The following is a 12,233-nucleotide window of genomic DNA, read 5'->3' as shown; positions in this document are numbered from 1 at the left end:
TCTGATCAACTTGATCTTTGTATTATTAATTTTGACCTCTGTCGTCTCCTTCTACCACTTAAGAAAAAACCAAAACTCCCTTGTGCATCTTTTTCGAACCACAGCTACTGCCCTGAATTTAACTAATTACTGACAAAATCTGGTAAGTATCGCTTCACTTCAGACACCAGAAGGAAGTACAGGCCCTTTCTAGTACTTAAGTTTGCCTTACACCACAAATCCCAACCTTCAGTCCTGTAAAAACTGGAGCTTGATGTCACATCAAAGGAATGCTTCTGCCAATGTCATCACAATCCTTTCAGCACGACCTGACTGTCATGAGTGAGCACTGATATGGGACTATCCTTGCTACAGCTACCACTCTGTTCTCTTCAGAGACACTCTGGCTTACTTCTCAAATACTGTTTAACACTACTCAAGAACAGCCCACAAAAAATTCTGACTCAGAGCTGTTGTGCTAAAATGAATTTTCTGTTTGCATACAATCTGTGCCCCATTAAGATGCTACCAAAGCAGATATCAGGCTTGTACTGCCTGCTGTAATATAGGAGGTAGATGTTTCCACATCAATAAATATTCCTTTCATACACTGCTAATGTATTCATGCAGCCCATTAGATAGATGTACTAAAACAAAGTTAGCCAGTTTTAAATATAATTTTCTATTAATGTGCTCTTTGAAGTTATTCATATTAAAACAGGTATGATCATTATCTTTTAATACACATTTTACAACTTGTGTGGTTATTTCTTGAGAATAAGCTGACAGATTTGGATTGATGGGTGAAATGTAAGCATATGTGTTAAAGGGTTAAAAAAGAATCTATAATGCTAAACTATTATCCAGTGAGGTTTTATTGGTCTATAATCCCAACAACAGCCTACCCATTGTCATCTTGCTCACAGCCACGCCTGCACTGGAATTAGCTAGCCCTTTCATCTTTGCTGGAGCGGGAGGTGATCCAGCAGGAACAAATGGCGCCATTTTTTCCCTAGTTAGAAATTCTTGGGTTATTGGTAAAGGTGAACTTTCCTTCTGTCATTCAGCTGGATTCTAGACAGGAGCTGGAGTGAGGCAATTTAAAATGCTGCTTTCTAGAGAGGCCTGGAGAGACTGTTCTCTGTGCTCTAGAGGGGGCTGTTCATGAGAAGAGGGAGCCTGAAGGGGCGTTGTCATTGTTGTTCTCTCCTGCTACCCCGTGCCTCACAGAAAGGTCCACAGTCCAGGAAGAGGGAAGGGGGTTCCTGTGTTTATGCCACTTGTAGACCGCACAATACAAACATGGCTGTGGAAAGAGAAAAAGAAGAGGTTATCATCAGACACAGTGAATAATGGGAAATAATTTCAGAGAATCAGAGAACTGTTAACTAGAAAGTGAGGCTGAGGAAGTGTCTTATGAGAAATGGACAAGGCCTCGATTTGCACAGTAGCAAGAGGACAGAGAGAGAAACCCAGAGGACAGGCAGTGGCTGGCACAGAGGCGACAGGGCTGAGAGGAATGGAGTGAGTGTCTCCCACACAGTGAGCTCTGAGCTGCACCATCCTGAGTGCAGGGGAACGCCAGAGCGAAGAGCCCCACCTCCTCAAGGAGGCAGAATCTTTCCACATTTTCTCTAAACTCTCCTTCCCTCCCAAATAAAATGGCCCTGTCTCTTCCATGGCCTCTGCCTCAACTACAGAAATATCTGTCCCCCTGGGGGTGGGGAAGGAGAGATGTGTCAATACTGGTGAATGGCTCCAGTGAGGGCAAGGAGGCTCGCTGGGCAGGCGGGGGACTACCAGCATCCGTCTGAGCAGCCCGCTCTCAGCATCCAGGACGACACAGAGGGAACATAAAAGCCTGTCCCACAGTCCTGGAGGGATGTGGGCAGGAGACTGGCCCCTGACACCAACTCAGATGCTCTGTTTCCACTTTCTCTCCAATTTCTCAGGCTGATTCCTCAGGTTCCCCATTTCAAGGTATGACATAATGACAGAATCTTACTTCACTTTATCAGGCTACAGGAGTGGTGTCCAAAGGCCTCACACAGATGCCTCACTCCATCCTCTCTGAGGAGATGATATCTTAGATTAAACTCTTCCAGAAGCTAAAGGTTCTTAAGAGTAGAGGAAAGAGTCTGACAACAGGCTTCAACATTTTTCAAACTGTAAGAGAGTCGTGAAGTGGAAAATATTTTTGGACATCTCTGCCTTTGTAGAAGACAGAAACTAACTTCACATTTAAGTTAAAATAAAAACTAAACAAAACTGTGTGTGTGTGTGTGTACTGTCTGCAAATGATTCTGGAAGGACACACTCCACGCAGGTAGAAGTGGACTCCATTGCAAAGGGGAGTGAGAGTGATGGAGGAGGATGAAGTGGGCCTTTCGTGCTTTATTCTGTATACCCTTGTACCACTGGCTTAAAAAAATAAGCATGCGGGCCCAGCGCGGTGGCTCACGCCCGTAATCCCAGCACTTTGGGAGGCCGAGGAGGGCAGATCACCTGAGGTCAGGAGATCCAGACCATCCTGGCTAACACGGTGAAACCCCATCTCTACGAAAAATACAAAAAGTTAGCTTGGCCTGGTGGCGGGCGCCTGTAGTCCCAGCTACTCAGGAGGCTGAGGAGGAGAATGGCGTGAACCCGGGAGGCAGAGCTTGCAGTGAGCTGAGATCACTCCAGCCTGGGAGACAGAGCAAGACTCTGTCTCAAAAAAAAAAAAAAAAAAAAAAAAAAAAAGCTTGCATTTGCATGGTACCTTTGTAATGACCAGTTAATAAAGAACATGGAATATGAAAGAATTAGAAGGCCTGCCACTGAGTTGTTCAAGAAATGTAATTTCTTGTAAATGAATATCTGTGGTGACTGAATCGGATAACTTTTATGCACCATTCATATTCTCTTGGTCTCACCCATCTCAGCACCTCTCCTCCAGCCTGTACTGCAAACCTCTTGCCTCCCATCCTGGGGTTCCCTGTTGAGGCTGTTGCTGAACTGCCCTTGGTGCTTTTCCGTTAGCAGCCTGTAAGTGCAGGGATTCATATCCCACTGGGTAAGCCTCTGGCTAGTGGGTGCATTCTTTTCCATTTCCCTCCATGGGTGGTCCAGAGGATGCCATTTATATGGCTCATGAGAGGCTGCATCTGTGGAGTTGTGCACGTCGGGAGAGCCAGCCTGTAAGGTGGACTCCTGTTGGCTCTCTGCTTCCCTGCTTCATTTCTCTTGTTCAGCTTGCCTGCTCCCCGGGGTCTAGCTCCCTAACAAAGTAGGAGCACACGAGTCCTCTGCCTCAGACGCTGTTCTCTAGAGAGCCTAGGCTAAGACACCACCTTCATCACTAGGTTCCCGAGTTTCTTTAGATGCTTCAGAGCCCATTTTCCTTCCTTCCTTGCCATTGCAGTAGTGAAGGGCCCTGCTTCTTGAGCAGGTGAGGTGGAGTGGCAGAAGTCCTTAATTTAGTCAGAAGTCTTACATTCTAGTCACAGTTTTGTCAACTGTTAACTGCGTGATTGGCCAGAAGATTCAAATTTGAATATATCCTTTAACTTACTATAAAATGGGGATTTCCTAATGCATCTTATGGGGATGTCGTAAAAGCAGATCATGGAGAAGGAGGCACATTATAACCTGAGAATCCCTTTACAAATACACTAAAAACAACTGACCATTTGGACTTTACAAGATGCTTTAAATTCTAGCTCATTTAATTCAACCTTAAGACTCTTCCGCTGTTTTATTTCTCTCTCTTTATTTTTAGTCTTTTCTCTTTGTCTTTCTCTCCACTTTTCCCTCAATCATTTGACTTGTCTTTCTCATCCCACACAAGGTTTCAGTTAGGGCAAGGAATGAGTTCAGACTCACATTTCACTCCCAGGTGGGCAGTCTTTTTTTTTTTTGAGACAGGGTCTCTCTCTGTCACCCAGGCTGCAGTGCAGTGGCACAGTCTTGGCTCACTGCAAACTCTGCCTCCTGGGTTCAAGTGATTCTCCTGCCTCAGCATCCTGAATAGCTGGGATTACAGGTGCCGCCACCATGCCTGGCTAAGTTTTGTTTTTTTTTAGTAGAGATACTGTGTTGGCCAGGCTGGTCTGGAACTCCTGACCTCGAATGACCCTCCCACCTTGGCTTCCCAAAGTGCTGAGATTACAAGCATGAGCCACCATGCCCGGCCCTAGGTGGGCAGTCTTGATAAAACTTTTTCATAGAGAAACTGTCCATATAGTAAAACAAGGTCAAGCTGATCAGGTTTGGCTTCATGAGGACAGAAAATAGCTCCTTTCAGGCATCAGCATCCAATCCAACATACACTGGCCTACAAGAAAGAGAAACAAATAACACATAATTCCCCAAACCCAAGGCCATAAAAATGAGTTCCCTAATAAGACAGATCTCAACAATAGCCAACACTTATGTATTACATTCAAGTGCTGTTCTAAGTATTTTACATTTGTGAACTCATGTAATCCTCATAAAAACCTCATATTATTATCCCCAATTCCCACAAACAGAAACTGAGGCACCTGTCACGACCAACCCCCTTACCCTCTACATTTTTCTATTTCCATAGCTCTTATCATCTTCTAACATATGACATAATGTGCTTATTTATTGTGTTTATGGTTTATTATCTCTGTCCTTTCACCCCACTAATAAGCATCACAAAGGCAGAATCTTTGTTCAAAATGTTCAGTTTGCACCGATGCCTCCCAAGTAAGTGCCTAGAACAGTGTTTTGACGGTAGTGTGGGCTGAATTAATTTTTGTTGAATAATGAATCAGTATTTATAAATGGACTAGAACAGTTACTGGTAAAAATGAAATTGTTTGTTAAACAGATACAATGTGTAATGTAAGAAAATTGTCCATGAGGCCTCAAAGCTCGGGCCTTGACCACTGTCCAAGCTCCTCAAAATCAGATGCACTGTAGAAGCAACGGTGGAGGGTTTTCTTCTCTAACTTTACATATAGATCCATGTGGCCTATTTCTGTTAGAATGAATTATCTGTTAAGGATCACTCTCAGGCCAGGCGTGGTGGCTCATGCTTGTAATCCCAGCACTTTGGGAGACCGAGGTGGGCGGATCACTTGAGGTCAGGTGTTCGAGACCAGCCTGGCCAACATAGTGAAACCCTGTCTCTACTAAAAATACAAAAATTAGCCGGGTCTGGTGGCGGGCGCTGTAATCCCAGCTACTCGGGAGGCTGAGGCAGGAGAACCGCTTTATCCTGGGAGGCGGAGCTTGCAGTGAGCTGAGATCGCACCATTGCACTCTAGCCTGGGCAAAACGAGTGAAACTCCGTCCAAGAAAAAAAAAAAAAAAAAAGAAAACAAAAACTCTTTCTCCTGAGAAGCAACATTTTTAGATTTATTTTATTTTCCTAACGTTGTCATGGATACCTGGTAGCTCCGAGTTCAATATTATATGTAATCATAGAAGACAATTTCCTGTTACAAAACAATTATTTCTGTGATTCCAGTCTTTCCATATGTGGTACCAGATTTGTATTTTACTTTTTTGTCCTATACATTCTATTACTTTTGGCTATTGCCTTAAACACCTTTCAGAAGTAGGATATGTTTGAGTTATAACAAAAAATCACATTTCTCTCCACAAGAGATAACCTACTCCTGGTGATGTTGAACCTTTTCCTGCTGGAAAGAATGGTGTATTCAAAAGGTACAATCTGACCAGAGATAAGCACACGAGCTTTCAATACAGACTGGGGATGAAGTCCTGGCTTTGCCCCCATGATTTGGGGGTAATTTAACTCACCTTGGTAAGCCTCAATCTCTAGTTCTACAAAATGGTGATAATAGAACTAAGATATCACTGCAAAGTTGAGAGAGTGAAATGAGAACTATGTAAGGCACTGTTCCTATTTGGCTCAATAAACATAATTTCTTAGAAATGGTGTCCATATCTTGTGGTCAAAGGGCCACCCCATTCCCTCCCCCCCCACCTAATTCCTTGTAAGGCCACCCAGATAGTACAAATTGCAGCTCAGGGCTCTTTCCATATTGCAGTGCTTTCTCTAAACTGACTGTGAAGATCATCAGATTTAGAGATGAAAGGGCTTTGTAGGTTGCAAAGAGAGATAAAGGCAAACATAGGCCATCTCCAGCTAAGCGGAGCAGAAATAGGGTGCTCATATTCACCTTCTGCTTGTGCCTCTCCCTATAACCTCTGCAGCCCCCATGACGATCCATGGGATGACCTGTCTTCAAGCAGTCCTCCAGCCCCAAAAGGGGGGCAGTAACAGAGCATTATCTTCAAAGGGATATTTATGAGAACACCTTGAAGGAGCAGAGGGACTGTTCAGAACAGGCTCTCAGGTAGAACTCTACTGCTGGCTTCTCTTGTTCCAGGGCCATGGCTGTGACGGTCAGCACCTCACCAAAGCACAGGCACCCGCTGCATGTGCAGCCTTTCCCAATGTCTGAGGGGCTCACACTCATTTGAGGGGCCACGGAGGGAGACAGACACATACCATCCCCCATTTTCATTCCTCTTGAGCTTCCCCCTAACAAGGTACCAACCAGATGCTGCAAAATGTATCAGCCCCAAACACTTCAATACATCCTTGGTTAAAACTTTAGTTGAAAACACAGCATGCGGCCGGGCAGGCTGGCTCACACCTGTAATCTCAGCACCTTGGGAGGCCGAGGCGGGTGGATCACCTGAGGCCAGGAGTTCAAGATCAGCCTGGGCAACATGCGAAACCCTGTCTCTACTGAAAATACAGAAATTAGCCGGGCAAGGTGGCGGGCACCTGTAATCCCAGCTACTCGAGAGGCTGAGGCAGGAGAATTGCTTGAACCCGGGGAGCAGAGGTTTCAGTGAGCCAAGACTGTGACACTGCACTCCAGCCTAGCTGACAGAGTGAGACTCTGTCTCAAAACAAAAAACAAACAAAAAAGAAAACAGCATACAAAATAAGATAATGAAAAACCTAAAAATGAGCAGTTGACATAAGCAGCTTTGAAATGCAATCTTCTGGGCTAACATTATCCTTTGTTGTGACAATAAGGAAGTTACAGATTAATTAAAAAATTGTAACAATAACTACAACATTCCTGAGGTGGGGCAAAGCCCCTATTTATATTAGATAGATGCATATTCTCATTCTTGTTAGCATAAAATTTATTCCTAGATTAACTTTTTCTGCAAGAAGTTTTCTGAAATATTTCACTAAATTTAAAAATAATTGTTGTGAAATGTAACACTTCATCTCAGGATTTACAGCTTGTATGTACATTTGTAGTAGTAAACTACACTTACTAAAAAGGTGTGTTAGAGAAAATAGACTGTCCTAGAAAACAGACCTTGCTCATCAGTCTTACATATTTTTTGCTTTGATTACTTTGATCTTGTTAAAAACAATCCAGCTAGCCTATAAGTTCTGGACATAAGGTTTTTTAAAAAATTTTTTTATTTTTTTACTTTTTATTTTTTAGCTTTCATCACTTTATTGTTAACCAATGAATATTAGAATATTATCCAAAATTAGAGATATAATTGTACCTTAATTATACAACACAAAATTATGATAATGGTAAAAGCCTACTGGGATTTACCAAATACTCATTAGTGTATTTTTACCTGGACTATATGAACATGTGCTTGCGACTCCTAATGATAAGTTATAATTGGTTTGATCTCTATGAAAATCCATATTGCAAATGGTTCTTGTTTAGAAAAATTCACATAGCCTTAAAAATGGATTAAGTCCATTTTAATCCTAATCTACAAATAGATCATAAGCAGCAAAATATAACCGATAATTTTTCAATACTGTATCAAACTGATGTAGCTATGGTAGTGCACATAATTCAAAATGAGGAAAATTAACAAAAATCCAATGAAAGTTCAGGTTTTTATCTGTTATGGCAATTGCTTTAAAGTGAACATTTATGTTTCAAAACATGAATAGTATGGTCCACCATCCATTCCTTTGATGTACTGCAAGTAGGAGGCACATTCTCTTCCATAGGATTCTGAAGCATGTGCACAAACGTGGTACAACAGTCACTTCAAGGTTAATCAGCTATGTTTTGTCCTACAACGTTCAAAAAATATGTTAAACGCAACCTTTCCTTTTCATAATGTCTGTCCAGATTAATCATTTTAAAGTCAGCAAAATAAAAAAAAAAAACACAAGAGACATTTTCAGACACAAGTTGAATCTACTGTGCATAAAAAGGTTTAATAAAATGGCAATTTTAATAGATAAATGTAAATTTGAGTGTGTAATACCAAATGGAAAGTAACTGAACCACACAGAGTAAACAAGGCTTTACATATCTCCAAATTTAGCTGTTTTACAATAAACAAAGTATTAGAACATGTGAATATTAGAACCTCCTCCCAACAGGAAAGGTTTCTTCAGTAAGATATAAATGAAATTAATATAACCTAAAATTATGATTTCTAAAATACAATTAACAAACCAAATTTAAGCATCTTTAATTAAAGATTGAAAAAAAAAAAAAAAAAAATGGCCGGGCGCGGTGGCTCAAGCCTGTAATCCCAGCACTTTGGGAGGCTGAGACCGGCGGATCACGAGGTCAGGAGATCGAGACCATCTGGCTAACAGGGTGAAACCCCGTCTCTACTAAAAAATACACAAAAACTAGCCGGGCGAGGTGGCGGGCGCCTGTAGTCCCAGCACTCAGGAGGCTGAGGCAGGAGAATGGCGTAAACCCGGGAGGCGGAGCTTGCAGTGAGCTGAGATCACGCCACTGCACTCCAGCCTGGGCGACAGAGCGAGACTCCGTCTCAAAAAAAAAAAAAAGAAAAAAAATAAGCACAGTGATCTAGAAACCAAATATACTGATTATGTAACTATCATATCAGGGTACAAGGTTAGCATCTCTCGCTCTCTCACACACACACACACTCTCTCTCTCACAGACACACTCTGTCACACCCTTTCTTTTTTAAAAAAAGAATAGAAGATGGCTGTGCCACCCATGTATGCCAATCTTAGCAAATCTGCCAGGGATGTCTTCACCAAGGGCTATGGATTTGGCTTAATAAAGCTTGATTTGAAAATCAAATCCGAGAATGGGCTGGATTTTACAAGCTCAGGCTCAGCCAACACTGAGACCACCAAAGTGACGGGGAGTCTGGAAACCAAGTACAGATGGACTGAGTACACCCTGACGTTTACAGAGAAATGAATCACCGGCAATACACTAGGCACTAAGATTACTCTAAAAGATCAGCTTCCATGTGGACTGAAGCTGACCTTTGATTCATCCTTCTCACCTATCACTGGGGGGGAAAAATGCTAAAATCAAGACAGGGTACAAGCGAGAGCACATTAACCTGGGCCCGGACATGAATTTCGACATTGCTGGGCCTTCCATCCGGGGTGCTCTGGTGCTGAGTTACCAGGGCTGACTGGCCGAGTACCAAATGCATTTTGAGACTGCAAAGTCCCGAGTGACCCAGAGCAACTTTGCAGTTGGCTACAAAACTGATGAATTCCAGCTTCACACTAATGTGAATGACGGGACAGAGTTGGGCGGCTCCATTTACCAAAAGGTGAGCAAGAAGTTGGAGACCGCTGTCAATCTCACCTGGACTGCAGGAAACAGTAACACGCACTTCGGAAAGCAGCCAGTTATCAGATTGACCCTGACGTCTGCTTCCCGGCTAAAGTGAACAACTCCAGCCTGACAGATTTAGGATACACTCAGACCCTAAAGCAAGTTATCAAACTGACACTGTCAGCTCTTCTGGATGGCAGGAACGTCATATGATGTTGAGCACCTTTTCATATGCTTCTTTGCCATCTGTATATCTTCTTTGATGAGATGTCTGTCCAGATCTATTGCCTTTTCTATTTTTTTGAGACAGTCTCTGTCGCCCCGGCTGGAGTGCAGTGCCCACAGAGAGAACTGCCACAGGGGCAGAGTCACCCAGAGAGGGTAATGCCTGGTGGAGCCATAGTGGTGGAGCCATACTAGTGGAGCCACCTCACAGTTCCACTCGGGTAATGCCCAAAAGAACTGTAGGGCTGGGCTGCTCCCAACACTCCAGATCTGTGGAATCACCAAGGTGCAACTCTAGCTCGAGAGAGCCACAGGCACTGAACTCCAACCTGTGAGAGCCACAGCATGCGCTGCATTCGGCAAAGACATGGAGTTGGGTCCCCTGAAACCTTGGGACCCAACTACCACCCCAGTGTGTCTGGAAGGCAGGGCATGGAGTCAAAAATTATTCTCAAGCTTAAAGTTTTAATATTATTTACCTCGTCTGGACTTGGGTTTAGTTGGGACCCATTACCCCCCTTTTTTTCTTGACTATTTCTCCCTTTTGGAACGAGTGTCTATTCTATGCTTGTCTCACCATTGTATTTTGGAAACACATAACATATTGGATTTCTTTTTTCTTTTCTTTTTTTTTTTTTTTGAGGCAGAGTCTTGCTCTGTTGCCTGGGCTGGAGTGCAGTGGCCGGATCTCAGCTCACTGCAAGCTCCGCCTCCCGGGTTTACGCCATTCTCCTGCCTCAGCCTCCTGAGTGCTGGGACTACAGGCGCCCTCCACCAGGTAATGAATAACTTACCTGGTTTAAATGCAGTTTTCATAGCCTAGAAAAAAATGTGTCAAAGAGAACTCTGAGCATTGGAGGGAGCAGAGATTTTTATGCATTTGCCTGGAGACCCCAGGGGAAGAAAACACTCCAGAGAACTCAGATTTAGAGCTGTATTTTCAACAACACCCCCTGTATTGCATACACGAGTTGAATGATTCTAGCTCTCTCAGCCCGCCCACACTGTCTGTTCCACAACTACATCCTTGGACTAGATGTGCACATGTATTATCTGCAATAAATAAAATGTTATTGTTACTTCATCAAATATTTGTTTCCATTTTAATGAGAATTAGTAAATATTAATCCTGTTTGAAATCAGCATAAATAAAACGTGTCCAATGTACAGGTTATTTTTAAACCACTTATTCGCACAAGGCTTGCTTTGTAATTTAGACAAATTTAAAATGAAAATTGTATTATATTTGTCATATCATTTTATATTCTGGAAACTGAAATAATGAATTTTGGTGGCTAATGTCAGAAAAGTTTAATGTCTTGAATGAACTTGCATAAGTCAGGTTATGAAGGAGAAATAATATCCACATTCCTCTTCTTTGGCTATCAGCAGATGTACAATGCTGATATCAGCAAATGTTAATGCTGTTATCACATTTCCCAATGTATTTTTCTGGTAACACATATCTAAACTTTAAAATATTCTCTGTGTTTTGTCTTTATTAAATTAGCCCAAGTAAGTGATAGGTATTACATGTATTTGTAAAGAAGAAATAGCTTTGTGTGTGTATGTGTGTATGATGAATTCATAGATTTTTATTTAAAATGGTGGGTTGAGCTTACCCAGAAAGACTTCATCCCTACCTTACTTATAGACATTCTTGATAAAATATTATTTTTCATTAAATGTTTATTTTGGGAATATTAAAACAGAAAAGCTACAAATTATTACCATGAATTTCAGTAAAACTTTCGTGTTGATTCAGTCACATTTGGCCACATTCTCTTCCTGTTATTATTCAAATTTTTTCTGTACCATTTGAGTAAAATATGAAAGATCAGGGGCCCTATTTTTTTAACTTTTAAAAAAATTTTCTTAGGCCTACAGATGGAGAGCCTTTATTTTTAAATGCTTAGCATATAACTTCTAAGAACAAGGACAATCTTTTACATATAGCGGTGCAATGATCAAATTCAGGGTATTTAGTATTGATACAAGCTATAATTCAATGTGCAGTACATATTCAAAATTCTCTGATTGTCCCTATATCCTTTTTCATAGCACCTATTTTCTTTTTTCAGTTCAGGACCACATATTGTAAGTTGCCATATATTACTCTCTTTTAATCTGAAACAGTTTTCAATCTTTACTATCTTTCATGATAATGGTGCTTTTAAAGAAGAACATAGGTCCATGCTTTGTATAATGTTCCTCAATTTGGATGTATTACTGATTGTAAGATTCTGGTTATACATTTTTGGCCAGAGGGACTACATAAGTGATAGTGTCTTTTGTATCATATCAGGAGGTATCTGATAACAGTTCTTGTACCATTACTGATGATGTAATCATTGATCAATTAATTACAGCAGGTTCACCAGATTTCTCTGCTGTAAATATATGTCCCCCACCCTTGTCATCAGTGAAATAATCTAGGGGGAGTTACTTTGTAGAATGTACAGTTCCCCAACAAAC

The 12,233-nt window shown here is 41.7% G+C and overlaps 1 pseudogene; it reads left to right on the top strand.

Moving 5' to 3' along the window:
- Positions 1 to 8,936: 8,936 nt before the first annotated feature.
- On the top strand, positions 8,937 to 9,746 carry LOC111540972 (annotated as a pseudogene).
- Positions 9,747 to 12,233: the final 2,487 nt, after the last annotated feature.

Source organism: Piliocolobus tephrosceles, chromosome 13 (assembly GCF_002776525.5).
Source record: "Piliocolobus tephrosceles isolate RC106 chromosome 13, ASM277652v3, whole genome shotgun sequence".
Classification (NCBI taxonomy): domain Eukaryota; kingdom Metazoa; phylum Chordata; class Mammalia; order Primates; family Cercopithecidae; genus Piliocolobus; species Piliocolobus tephrosceles.
Note: the sequence above shows the minus strand (reverse complement) of the source record. Positions and strands in the feature narration are given on the sequence as shown.